The 15,025-nt window shown below is 33.9% G+C and overlaps 1 long non-coding RNA gene across 1 annotated transcript; it reads left to right on the top strand.

Annotated features, from left to right (window-relative positions):
* The first annotated feature begins 10,411 nt into the window (after window positions 1–10,411).
* Window positions 10,412–14,913, top strand: LOC127964590 (uncharacterized). Its single transcript, XR_008155078.1, has 5 exons — window positions 10,412–11,155; window positions 11,309–11,500; window positions 12,870–13,015; window positions 14,013–14,364; window positions 14,512–14,913. It is a non-coding gene; the product is annotated as an uncharacterized LOC127964590 (long non-coding RNA).
* Window positions 14,914–15,025: the final 112 nt, after the last annotated feature.

Raw genomic sequence — 15,025 nt, 5'->3', positions numbered from 1 at the left:
AATAATAATAATAATAATAATATATATAAATATTTGAAATAAATAATAAATATGTAATTTATTTATTATTATTAAAAAACTACCTACATTGACATTTATATACAATTTCCATAAGATCATAATTATATGAAAAATAAATAATTCATTAAAATGTAGAAATCATTAGTGAACAAACACTGAAGAGCACATTTGGCCACAAAATACATCCGAATAGATCATCGAGAGCATTTTCATGATTCAGAAACTGCTGGCTGAATCTATTAGGACTTGATTAATAATTCATCGGAGACCTCAGATGAGCTCTTATGTGAAGATGACTCAGTCTCCAGTCTTCTTCCCTGTACAGAAGATTTTCTAGTTATTCAATAATACTCCGTCAGCGTTCTCGTTTTTCACCACACCACACCCGGTTATCATGTCATTTGTGGTGTTTATTTCTTGTTTTCCACTAATGGTCATTTTAGATCATGCAGAACAATTCAGTTAGCCTCTCATTTGAGCCCATCAGTAAGACAATAACTTAATAATTTAAGAAAACGCAATTAAGCAATTTGCCAAAACCAAGAGGTTTCCTCACGAGAGCCACAGGCCAGATGCTCAGTCATATCTGCAGAAGCTAATGGCTTCAGTCAATCTGGTTAGGGTTTGTTCTAAATGTCTTATATTTATACTTCATATCTTATTCTTATATCGTATACTTTAGTTAGTCGATCATTTAAGTTTGTGCAGCGGTATGATATTTTAAGTTTATAAAAACTTAACCTGCTCATTAAGAAAATATTTAGAATTTTGAAGTTTAAAAATCTCAGTTGGAATGTTCAGTGCTGCCTCTCATTTGCATACTGAGTTGTGATTGGTCTTCTTTCTTGTTAATTTGCATACTAAATAATCATTGGTTTGGTTTTTGAATATTCAGAATTCAGAGTTTATTATAAGCATATATATATATATATATCCCTTATATATATATAGTTATCCCTAAGGCATTTATTTGATGAAAGTTCAGTAAAAACAGTAATATTGTGAAACATTAACTATTTAAAATAAGTTTCCTAAATGAATATATTTTAAAATTTAATTTATTCCAGTGATGCAAAGCTGAGTTTTTAGCATCATTTCATCTTCAGAGTCATGCAATCATTATTTGCTGATTTGCTTATTATTATCAATGTTTTTAATAAATAAATAAAAATCTTTAATGAATAGAAAGTTTAAAAAGAACAGCATTTATTTGTAGTCTAAATCCTATGTAACATTATGAAAGTCCTAACTGTCACATTGGATTAATTGAATGTGTCCTTGAACTGTATTAAACGTGTAGTATGTAATTTTTGGCCACCAGGGGTCACTCAATCAAAATAATAACATAAGACGTACTTTGATGACGTCGGGAAAGAGCGTAACGCTCATGGGAGTTGTTGTTCATTGGAACACGCGCCATGTCGCTCCCTATCATTCCTCACTCATTCTAACTTAGTATTTTGACAATCACGTCTTTTCGAACGGAGAGATATAGACGGTTTCAACGGCAACAACATAAACAAGCGTTACTGCGCGTGAGCGCTTTTGTGGACATAACTTAACTTCCGGTAGACTTCCAAATAGAATCAATAACAACAGCAAAGTCCCTCTAGAGTAGATATTTTTTGATAACAAACAAAATGTTTGCTGCGTGGATCAGGCGGACTTAATGAAAATGCAAATTCATTATTTGCCAACAGGAGATGTTTTAAAGCATAGACATAAAGCGCGAGAAATAGAAGTTTCCCCAGTAACAGCTGTAAACAAAGCAGAGCTGGTACGCTCACACGCTGCTATCAGGCATATAACATGCAAGCCCTCCTTCAGAAATACAGTGATATAAAAACACCTGTGCCTCGTTTTGATATTTAAACATAAATGTAAGGAATTATTATTATTATTAAACGTGCGGTACGCAACGTTACTCAATGAAGTCTTTTTGAAAAAAGATCAGTTTTAAAATTGTGGCGAGTCTCAAAAAATAAATAAATGTATGGAAAACACACCCCGCAGCACAACCACCTGAGCCCAACTTCTACTCATCACCTTGCCTTTAACTGCGTTTGTAGAAGGCACCGCAGCCAGACCGATATACGCGACCGTGCGCCCGATGAAACCGTCTATATGAATTATGAGACCCCTATCAAATCAATATTCCATCTAGCTAGTAGTAATATATGTTAAAAAACAGGGCCGCCTTTCGTTAATAATTATAATTACGTTATACTATGATATCGAACAAGTTAGAGAACTGCATTTGAAGCTACTTTATTCAGTTAGATATAGAACAAATGTAGATTTACATGAGAGCTAGTCCGTTTGCGTTTTACACAAGACATAATCGTTTCACAAAATATACGGATAGATACAGTTAGCTGATGGATGCATACCTGTTTATCAGAATGCAAGCGAGTTCGGCATCTCTCTGTAGTTTCAGCTTGTCACGAAGCTCTCTCTATCTTGGAAATGCAACTCCAATATTTACCCGTGTCTTGTTGCTTCTCTTGTCCCAAAACCATCTCGGGTCATTTATTTCACCCGTGCGTTTGCGCTTCACAGAACGTGCAGGCAAAGCATAATCATGATCCATAACTAAGTTATTGATTGAGGTTTAAATACGAATATAAACAATATAAATATAAAATATAATAGTCTCGATAAAGGCTACTACTTTTTCTTCTGCGTCTTGTCTTTGTTTCTGTTCACCTTTGTATTTGGCGATTCCGCAGGAAGTTAGATAAACTAGAGGGGTCAAAGTTTATATGACGTCATAGACGGGCGACAAAACGGAAATAAAGAAACGTGATGTGTCTTCGAATTAAACTATAATTTTCTCCGGATTTGAAAGTTCGTGGAAACTGTCAGGATGATGTAAGTACACAACTAAAAAATATATATAACATAGATATAGTGATTTCTGCTATTTTTAAAGCAGAAAAATTACATATTGCGCCTTTAATTTCCTACAAATTTTTTTTTGTTAAAATCAAATTTTTACAAGATGATATGTGTTTGAACTACACATGCATTGTGATGAGGTCATGTGACAATAATGTAGTTCGAGTCTTTTTGAAACATTCCGTATTAAATTCCAAATATACTCCAATTTGATTGTTGTGTGCAACCAACTGAAAGCAGTGTGTCAAAGTGTCAAAGCATCATAACCTAAACCGACCTAAAATTAATGACTAGTCTAGTTGACGCAGGCACTGTAACATTTATGACACATTCAGACAGACACAAGTACAAAAAGATCTCAGTTGCAAAGTTTAGTGCTTAATGACTAATGCTTGTCAAATCCCAGTTTGCAAAATTATATTGCTCATAATCAGTGATGCATTTATCTATCGATCCATTTAAATATCCATTTACTGATTCTCACTTATATCTTATTAAAAGTCCTATGCAACCTTTTGAGATTAAAATATTGAGAGTGTCCTTCCAGTGTGTCCTGAGGTCACCAGATGGATCGATGAGGATAACTACAGGAAAACCACAATGCAGTGAGACACATCCAGCAAATGGAGCCCAGACTTACGATAAGGTTTGAAATGTTCTTTAAGGAGCTGTTGTAAATGTGCAAGAGCACTCACCGTGCTATTGATCAGAGCCTGGGCTGTCTGAGTAATGGTGTATATTGGCCTAAACGTGTTAAAGTGCTTTTGACACTGAGGTCATAAAAGCACAACTTCACCAGCAGCAAAGCTTCTCCATGGTTCAGTCCACATATTTGAGGTGAATTTTGAGGCAATGCATTGAAACATTGAATGGAAACATCATGATGTGCATTCATTGTTAAAGGAATAGTTCGCACAAATATTAATGTACTGCTGAAAATGTACAATGTATTGAATATGAATTTGTTTCTACATGTGAGCAGGTTTGGAGAAATGTAGCACTGCATCACTTGCTCACCAAAGGATGCTCTGCAGTGAATGGGTGCCGTCAGAATAAGAGTCCAAACAGCTGATAAAAACATCACAATAATTCACAAGTAATCCACACCACTCCAGTCCATCAGTTAATATCTTGTGCAGCAAAAAGCTGCATGTTTGTAGCAAATAAATCCATCGAGACACGTTTAACTTGTATTTAAACGTTACTACTTTGTTCAGAGAAAGTAGTATTCCAGGTATTGTCCTTAATCTCTAACATTTGCAATAGCCCAGAAAATAGACATCTTTAAATTGTTAACAAAAATAAAAAATGTGTTAGCTGTGTTTGCCTCAGCGGGACATATGATTGGATAACTAGACAAACAATGACTATCCTGAGCCATCTCACCAGACGTACATAATCTCTCTGTATCATGATCCAACTCATTTTCCAGCGAGAAAGTCGTTTATTGTCTTTGAATGTGCGAGACTTCCCTTGCATTAGGTTCGGTAGGTAAATAAATAGGAACAGTATACCGTAGAGTGTTTTTATGATTATGATAAGACTTACAAAAAATAAGACGATGAAAAATGCCAGTTTGCAATATCAAGCAGCATTATGTGGGCTGTTTTGTGCATGAGGAATAACTGGACTCCTAAATCATTGCTGCGGGTTGAAGTGACCCAAATTACGTGATATTTAGCCTTTGGAATACGAATTTTACATTCTGGGAGACATCTCCCCCAAGCACGACTGGGCGAGTTTTGGACTAGTTTTGAGTAGTAATTGAGTTTTTTTCTTTTTTTTTTTTGATTCTGGCAACCCTGCAACGTGCCTGTTCTTATTCATGGCATTGGCATCCTCACTTTACAGCATTTTTACACGAGTGCCTAAAACTTTGCAAGGTACTAGCTTTGCAGGCAGGTTTCTCAAAGTGTCTTGGAGACATTGCCACAGTTCTTCTGGATTCAGTCTGTCTCAGTTTGTTTTGTTTCTTCATGTTATTCCAGACTGATGATGATGATGATGAGATCAGATCTCTGTGTGGAGCACTGGCTGCTGTCAGACTCCTTGTGCAAGCAAAAACATCACTGGATTATTACAATTAATGGCAAAAATAATGTTTGGAAATTTAAACTAATACTTCCTACTGACGCACTACAGCAAAAGGTAGACATTTTGCACAGTACTGTAGATAAGATGAGTATCACTATCAGACCGGCATGTGTGGACAGCGGTCTGATCATTGTGTGTTTGATGACTCCAGATGCTGATAATGATTATCTGTCAGGGTGTGTATGGAGCTGTTATCAGACAGGCCGGGACAGAATACACAGCCCTGTGTGTTTAGACTGGGACGAGGGCTGAGGACACCAGGACTGATTTACGTGATCGATGAGCTCAAACTGGGTTGTGTAACCCCCGAGTCTCTCATTAAGGCTGATGAGGATGAGAGCACATTTTCATTTCACATGCTGTGCGTACAATGTGAACTGGACAGCAGGAGTCAAGCGGACTGAATGGCCTCTGATAGGGAGTTTATGAAATACTAAAAACTATATTAACCTGTCAAACCTCTATATGTTTTGTGCCAGACATAAATCTGTATTGTGCCCTAGGCTATTTAAAAAAAAAAAGTATATGTGTGTGTGTGTGTGTGTATTTAAAAAACTGTGTTTTATCACAGTTTCCACAAAAATATTAAGCAGCACAATGTTTTCAAAGTTGATAATAATAAGAAATGTTTTCTAAGCTGCAAATCTGAATGATTTCTGAAGGGTCATGTGACACTGAAGATGGGAGTAATGATGCTGAAAATACAGCTTTGAATCACAGGAATAAATTAAATTAAAAAACAGATTCAAATCTAAAACCATATTTGAAATTGTAATAATGTTTCACAACATTTACTGCATTTGTTTAACCAAAGTATGCAGCCCTGGTGAGCAAAATAGACTTTAAACAGAGACAATTTGCTTTAAATAAATAAATAAACAAACAAGCATCTCACCGACCCCAAACCTTTGGTCACTGTATATTTTTCTGTCTATATTTAAACTAGGCCTACATATGAATTTATAGCATGAAATTAAATTCAAGCTCTGATCAGGAGTTATGTCACCAGGTGAAACATAGAGCTAGTTCAGAAAATTATTTGGTTCTTTTCATAAAATATTTTATTAATAAATTACATCTTTTGATGTTATAAACGCCATATGGATATGTATTAATATAAATGTATATGTTCTAAATTTTAGTAACTCAAGTCTACTCGTCTCTAAGCACAGAGTAAAAACGAGGTTGTGGAGAACTGGCTGCTGTGAGACTCGAGGTTGTGGCGCCACCCTGTGGTGAGCAAGTGGAAGTGCGCCACTGTTTCACTGACTCGTCACTTCCTGGTGCTCATAATAATAATAATAATACAGCTGAGCACCAGAATGTTTTGTGGAAATACATGTAAGTTAGTTTATAAGTTGTTTCATATAATCATAAGTAAGAGAAAGGGACGAAAAAAAATATTTTATGGCTCATATAATAAAATGATATAGCGAAGGAGCTCATACTCACAATGATGATTGAGAAATAAACGAACACGTTCCTCCAGAGCCTTGTGGTGATTTCAACTCACTTTTTTAGTATGGACAATTATGTACTGATAATCAGGTAAACCCAAGATCAATCCAGTAGTACGTGTTCATTTTGAAAAGTGACTAACAATATAGTTAGAAGTTATTCTCATGTTTACTTAATAAAAATAAAAATAAGAAAGATTTCACAGCAAAAAGACACGTGAACCACGAGCTAATGGTGGACGTTTTTACAGTTGCTAAAATAGTTAACTATTAATCAGATGACAGTTTTTTAATTAATCAGATTAGTTTTGACGTTGGTCATTTAGCAGAGGCTTATTTTAGAAATGTGTGTGTTAAATGTGATACAGGACGTTTTAGAGAGTAAAGAATCATCTATAATACCTACTTTTTAATAAATGACCAGTCAAGTTTTGATCTGAAAAGTTGCTTGTTTAATAATATATGGTTTTCCAGTATATTGAAAAACTTAAAATGTGCTGAATAATAGGACTGACTCAGTTAATCAGCTTAAACATACAGTATATTCGGTTAACCCTGCTGAATTTATTGCAAGCTTCAAGATTGCATGTTTCTCTCCTGATTAAAACGAGATGACTTTTTCACTGAAGAAAGCACTATTATGAATAGAGGACTTGTATTTTAGCCAGAGGCAAGGGTTTGAAGTTAAACACATCTTAATGATTTGTTTCTTGCAGAAATGCAGCTTTATACATCACAAGATGTTAACTGATGGACTGGGGTTGTGATGTCAATATTAAATGTCTCTTTGTGTTGCATGGAACATTTCTTAGCAAACAGGGTTGGCGTGATATGAATGTGAATAAATAATGACAAAAGATGTCTTGCCTGTATAATGTGATGTGATCCAGGAGCTTCAGGGCCACAGTGACAAAGCCAGAAAGTATGTGGACAAAATGATCAAGATCTCCAGTGGACTTTTCTAATGCATCTACCCTTTAGATTTCTGTTGAGGCGGCTTTTGATGATGGCAAAAGGAGTTATCAATCTGCCTGCATCAAAAGCATAATCTGATGGCGGGAAAAAATTCAGCATCTTGCAAATTCTGCAGCAAGATGCATTATTAAATGTGGCGTGTTCATTCATGGTGATCATAAAACACTACACTATGACTGTTTCAGTTCATAAAAGTATACAGGTGCATCTCAAATTAGAATGTTGTGGATAAGTTCATTTATTTCAGCAATTCGACTCAAATTGTGAAACTTGTGTATTAAATAAGACTTAAACTACTTCAGTCTGTGTGCATTGAATTTGAGTTGAATTACTGAAATAAATGAACTTTTCCACTACATTCTAATTTATTGAGATGCACCTGTATATATATGAATAAATATTTAAACATCAGGGCGCCAAAAGTATAGTATGACTCCTTTAAGTGATTATCAGTGCTATTATAGTAACAACAACAAAAAAAAAAAAACATAAAACTTTTTTAATTTTTATTTAGTTAACTTAGTTTAATGTGCTAAAATACAAATAAAACAATAATAATAATAAAAATAACATTTACTAAAAATGGAATTAAAATTTAATAAAAAATCTAATTCAAAATATTAATAAAAAATGTTAAAAGTATCTCAATGATAACTAATAACTTGGATTATTTCCAGATTGTTCGCATATTTTGCTGTTTATTTAATATAGGGATCATTGTTTTGCAGGGTATTGCACTGAAAGGCTGGATTGATCCACGATCTAACAAAGATGCTTACGCAAAGAAGTCTGGGAAATATTTTGACGAGGCGCTGAAGGAGAAAAGTGACATTTTTGCTCTGATGGGAAGTAACTCTATTTCTGATCACCATTTAATAATTCAACAAACATATATTTCCTGATTGATTTTCACTTATATAGATGCTCATTTTTAAATTACTTTTTTCAAAGGATAACATCTTAAAGATGGTGTGTAAATGTATATATATATATATATATATATATATACTTTTTTTTTTTTTTTTTATACAGTTTAAAATCAAAGTGATTCAGAGGCTGATAAATGTTAATTTCTTGTCTTCATCTCAAAAATATGTTATGTTAAACTACCGTATTTTCCGGACTGTAGGTGCGACTTATTTATCAAAATTAATTTGACATGAACCAAGAGAAAACATTACCGTCTCCAGCCGCCAGGGGGCGCTCTATGCTGCTCAGTGCTCCTGTAGTCTACACTGAAGACATAGAGCGCCCTCTCGCGGCTGGAGACAGTAATGTTTTCTCTTGGTTCTAAATAAATGCGACTTATGTTTTTTCCTCGTCATGACGTATTTTTGGATTGATGCGACTTATACTCAGGTGCGACTTATAGTCAGAAAAATACGGTATGTTAGAGATAATGAAAAAAAGTAGCCATTCTTTTAATGGCAATTAAATAGCAATAATAAAAATAAAATAATGTATTGTGCATAAATGAAAGGCAATGCAATTTGTTTTGTAATGCTGTGACTGTGTGTTTCATTCAGGTACATTATTATGAGCTTTGTCAGAATTATTCTGGTGCTTTAGAGACCATCAACCAGGTGACTGTGAGTTAGCCGTGCTTTCTACCTGCCCTGGTCAAGACGATGAAGCTGCTGTTGATGCTACAGGACCGGGAACAAACTGTGGATGCAGCTCAGAGGTAAAACCTCATTTAATGGTTTCAGTAATAGTTGTTGTTGTTTTTTAAATACATAAATGCACTCTAAACGCTCTCAAAGACTTTCAGAAGTGAGCTGCATTCAAGTGCAAATAGAAATGAGATGTGATTGCATGGATTTGTACAGAAACACTGGATCATTGTTTCTGTTTCCCTGTTGGATGAAGGCCTAGTGAGCGAAAGAATGAAAAGAGCCTTTTAGACCTCAAAGGATCTGTGTGAAAACCAGTTCTCTCAGGTGGAGCTGGGCTGTGATTATTCAAGCTAATTTGTGTACAGTGTTTGCTCTAAAATTGCTTAAAAGAGACATTTTGTAAAAATCTTTGGAACACAAAAGCAGTCTTAAGTGTCTGGTGTATATTTGTAGCAATAGCCAAAAAAACATGATATTATATTTTTATTTTATGCCAAAAAATCATTTGGATATTGAGTAAAGTCAAGTTCCATGAAGATACTTGGTAAATACCCTATTGTAAATATATCAAACCTTTTTTTTTTATTAGTAATATGCATTGCTAAGAACTTCATTTGGACAACTTTAGCTATTTTCTCAATATTATTTTTTTTAAATTCAGATTACAGATTTTCGTCCAAATATTGTCAGATCCTAACAAACCATACATTAATGGAAAGATTATTCATTCAGCTTTCAGATGATGTATAAATCTCATTTTCGAAAAATTGACCCTTATGACTGGTTTTATGGTCCAGGGTCACATATAGTTCTCTCTCTCTCTCTCTTCAACATGTCTCATTTATTTTCTTCTTTTTTTCAGTGTGTAAATCAACTCTCAAATCTGATCAGTAATCTGGACATTAAAGCCCTTCTACAGGATGTCTTTAGCGCTCACTCGAGTGTTAATACTCCTACATGTAATGAATATGGAATACAATATAAATATCAGAAAAAATATTAAACAAAATTAAAGTGACACTATTATAGGTAATGAAAGGTTCACATGTATATATATATATATATATATATATATATATATATATATATATATATATATATATATATATATATTTACAGTAACTCACAGTTTTTTTTAAGATTAAGATATGGTTTTTACCCCTGATTTGCCATATATATATATATATATGGCAAATCAGGGGTAAAAACCATATCTTAATCTTAAAAAAAACTGTGAGTTCTTCGAACAATGTTGCACAGAGACTCTTTCCAGAATATTTTCCCAGAATTAAATAAAAAGATAAAGAAAAGCATTTTTGTAGAAGCATATATCTTTGATTCAGATTCAGCAGTGATCTGGTTTATTAATCCACTTATGTTGTGTTTACACATTGACTCATCCACAGTGCGTTACAGAGCCTGTTTACATAAGCCCAGACTCAGTTCAGCCCACGCTTAAACAAACACACACATCTGCCTAGCGAAATAAAGAGATGCCACATTTTTATTTGTAGACGAAGAGACGTATGTCAAAAAACGAATCTTCTTTCTTTTTTATTTTATAAGCTTTGCCTGGGGAATTAAACTGTACAACATTAGTGAACGGATTCGTTAGCACATGACATGGTCTTAAAGCACACGATGAACAGAATCATCTTTAAAGTTTGGGTAACCTGTGTGTTTGTGTGTGTGTGTTAGGAGCTGTTGTATCTTTGGGCTGTTGTATCAACTGATTTGGGCTGTTTTCACTAGTAAATGGTGTGTGCTTATTTCTCTCCTGATTCAGACAGGACAACTTTTTCCACTATAGAAAGCAGTATTATGGATAGAGACTGGAAGCAATATCTGGAAGCAATGTTCTGAAGTAAAAAATGTCTTCATGATTGATTTGTTTATTATAAACATGCAGCTTTTCTCTTCTCAAGATGTTAACGTATGGACTGGAGTGATGTGGATTATTGTGATGTTTGTGTGGACACTCATTCTGACGGCACCCATTCACCGCAGAGGAGCCACTGGTGATCAAGTTATGCAATACTACACTTCTCCAAATCTGTTCTGATGGAGAAACAAACTCATCTATTTTGAGCATGAGTAAATTTGAGCATGTTTTTCATTTTCGTTAATAAATCTATATAATAAACACTGTGTGGTTTATTAGTGTTATTTTGGTCTGTATTGTAGTAAAATAAATATAATGTTAGCTAGTGCTTTGTTTTTGGGGTTAAAAGTTGTTCTGAATTCCAGCACGAGGCAGCTAAAGTGATGCAGGATGCCTTAAATGAGTTCACTGGCTCTCCAGAGGAGCCTGGAGTCAGAGCTGGCACTAATGTGAGGAGATATGGAGCTGAGCATGCTCAGAAACATCACGTCTATATACAGGCCAAAGAAAAAATGACAAACATCTACTTGAACCACAGGAAAGAGAAACGCCTTTAGGTGAGCTGCTATAGGTAATGCGTTTTCATTTGTCAGATTTACTCCTCATATTCACTACATGTTTTATAGCTTACAGAATATGTTTTTCACAGTGTATAGGTGAATGTCATAAATTCATATCAAGGGTATTTTCACCTTAAAAGCAAAACAATATGTGACCCTGGAGCACAAAAGCAGTCCTAAGTCACTGGGGTATATTTATAGCAATAGACAAAAATACATTATATGGGTCAAAATTATAGATTTTTCTTTTATGCCAAAAATCACTAGGGTATTAAGTAAAGATCATGTTCCATGATCCATGACTTAATTTTTGATTAGTAATATGCATTGCTAAGAACTTAATTTGGACAACTTTAAAGGCTCAGAATCCAGATTTTACAATAGTTGAATCTCGGTAAAATATTGTCAGATCCATACATCAATGAAAAGCTTATTTATTCAGCTTTTAGATAAAAAAAAAAGATGACTGGTGACTTATGACTGGTTTTATGGACCAGGGCCACATATACTTGACATAAAACTTATGCTACACAATTATTGCATAATAATAATACATCTTTTCCTTTTTTTTTTTTTTTTGCATATTCAACTTAATATTTGATGACAATCACATTTTACATAAAATATTATTAACATAACTGTAATTCATCAAACCAACTAATTCATGTGGTGATAGTGTTTTGGGTGGCCTACAGTATTTAGGACAAATAGTCAAGTCCTCATACCTTCCTGATACTCGGCGAAGTCTACTTGATGTTCAGGAGGTGGGAGAGACTCTAGTTGTTTATTCTAATGTTTACATTTGTGTTGAATGCCGCAGTTAGCAAAGATCTTTGTTTAGAAACTCAAATATGTGTTTTTTGTTTAATATGATGTCTCTCTCTATCCCCACGCAAATATTTAGCACACAGTGTAAACAGTGATTCATTATCTGACTGGAAAATTCATTGAAAATCCGGAAAACCCTTTTATAAAAATTTTTATACAGGGTTCCATTAAAGACTTTACTTATTTATTTATTTTTTCAAATATTTATAATTACGGTTTATTATAAAAACTAATTTCTACTTTAATTGTCATTGCTCTCACTGGTGATATTAAAAATATCAATTAATCATTTATTGATAATGCTAAAACAGTACTACTCTGAAAGCATCCAAAAGCTCACCCTACATTCACAACCTCCTAAATTCATTAATTTATATTTCATGTAGTATACAAATATGTTTTCAAGTATGTAACTTAATATACTTTGGAGGGTGAGAAGATGTTGACAGAATGTACATTTTCAAGGTGAAGTGTTCCTCTAATTTCACGCCCAAAGCAATTGTTTGAATTGTTGTGAAACTGTTCTTCCTCCTCTCAGGTGAGAGATGTGCATTCATCAGGAGCAGCCCGACTCTGTGTCTGCGCAGAAGATCTGCAGCCAAACACTGCAGCATCCAGCATGGCTACGAATGAGCCGTCAAGTTTTACAAAGAGGCGCTTGTGTACTGTGAAAGTGACAGCAAGGTCAGTGTGGGCCGGATCAGTGAGTCCAGTGTGTTCCTCTGCAGCTGGATCTGTCCATGTGTGGTGCTGCATTTGAACACAGCACTGCATTTGACTGCAAACAAATCAATCTCAAAGACCAGATTAAAAATGCCTTCCAGGTATTTAAAAAGGCATTTGCTATAAATATAGACTTTATTATATATTATTAAATAGCTTATGTATTTGTATTGTTGGGAATTCATTGAAGTACACAATTTGCAAAGCAAAGGCACCTAATTGTATGTTCTCTTTGCTTTTGAAATTAGATTGACACAAAAGCACAAAAAAGGATTTGATTGTGATTTCAAAACAGTATAAATAATAATGTAAAATTGGCAGATATGGCCAAAACTTAAATTAAAACAAATTGTTATTTAAATGTTAACTTAAATTAAAATATACTATAAAAACCTATTATTTCATATAGCTCTTAAGGCAGTCTCCTTTATATTTAGTTGAACATGATTTACTAACACAACTAAAACCAAAGTGAAAGTGTGCATAAACTATATAGACATGCATACATCTCCTAAAAATGCTGGGTAAAAAATTACAATGAAAAATAAAAATAACATTTGACTCAAAATACGATTAAAAATTGTAATAGGTCCTCACTTATACAAAAAAATAAAAATAATAATAAAAACACTTAAATTAACTTAAAACATATTAAGTTGTTGTTAAAATGAAAATAAATAATATTGTACACAATATATATATTTTATATATATTAAATTTTTTTCAACAAAGCTAATTATAAGCATTAAAGTACAGTACATTTATATTCATGCATTTTGCAGATACTCTTATCCAAAGTGACCCATGTGCCAAATGAAGAAATGTTTTTGAATGTGCAAGTTAATTTATTGAATTATTATTTTTTTTAAATGCATCCATTATAATGCATTTAAATAAGAAATGCATGCAAATAAAAATGTGAAAGTTTTTGACCAAATTTGATTCTTTTCCAAAGCAGCAGATGTTTCAGAGTCCCCTGCGAACAGCTGCGCAGGTAAATGTGTGTGTCTGTGTCTCTGATCAACAAATCTCACACAAGTGGACCAGTCCATTTATTTTCTCTCCATAGTAATTGATTTAAACAGTAACATATAAACATTCAAAACTTTTTTTTAATTCAGTCATGTTAAGGTATTTTTACACTAAAGCTTGCATCTTCTCCCACAGCTCTTAGTTTTTTTGTTTTTCCTTTTCTTATAGGTGAACTTCTCTTCTCTGTGTTTGTTAGATGATGGCAGATCTTATGTTCAGGATGCAGGACTATGAACAGGCTGTATTTCACTTCCAGCAGCTCTTGGAAAGGAAACCAGGTGTTTGGTTCATCTCCTGACCTTTCCAATGATTACGCCATTGTTGCAGCAGCCCCCTCGGCTTTCCTTCCAGATACTCGTCTGAAACACAGGGGAAACCTAAGCAACCAGAAAGCTTTAATGAACTCATTTAATCTCTTCCTCTAGACAACTACCCGACGCTGTCTCGCCTCATTGATCCGCTGTGCAGAGCCGGCAAACTGCAGGAGGTTCCAAGATTCCTCGAGATGGCAGAGAAACACTCATCGAGGGCCAAGTTTGAGCCTGGATACAACTACTGCAAAGTGCTCTACCTGTGCTATGAATGTAAAACATGGGAAAATAGAGGGTTTTGCTTTATGATGGTAATATAAGGTTTCCCAAATAAGGTTTTGTGAACCCCTGGGGGTCCATCAGGTAATGAAAGCTAATATACCAAATCACATAATTTTTATTATTATTCTGAATTAATTTTGATTTTAAAGTCAAAATAAAACACTTCATAAACAAGTTAATTTATTTTTAATTTTTTTGCATATATTTGTGTCATGTGACCATTAACGGACTTCAGACAACCATGAACATGCAAAAAGTATTGAAATATTAACTTAAAATGTATATTAATATTAATAATATATGTGTGTGTACTTTATATATTTATTATGTATATATAAATACACAT

The sequence above is a fragment of the Carassius gibelio genome, chromosome B9 (assembly GCF_023724105.1).
Source record: "Carassius gibelio isolate Cgi1373 ecotype wild population from Czech Republic chromosome B9, carGib1.2-hapl.c, whole genome shotgun sequence".
Classification (NCBI taxonomy): Eukaryota; Metazoa; Chordata; class Actinopteri; order Cypriniformes; family Cyprinidae; genus Carassius; species Carassius gibelio.
The sequence above is the reverse complement of the archived record's forward strand: the minus strand, read 5'-3'. Positions and strand labels throughout refer to the sequence as shown.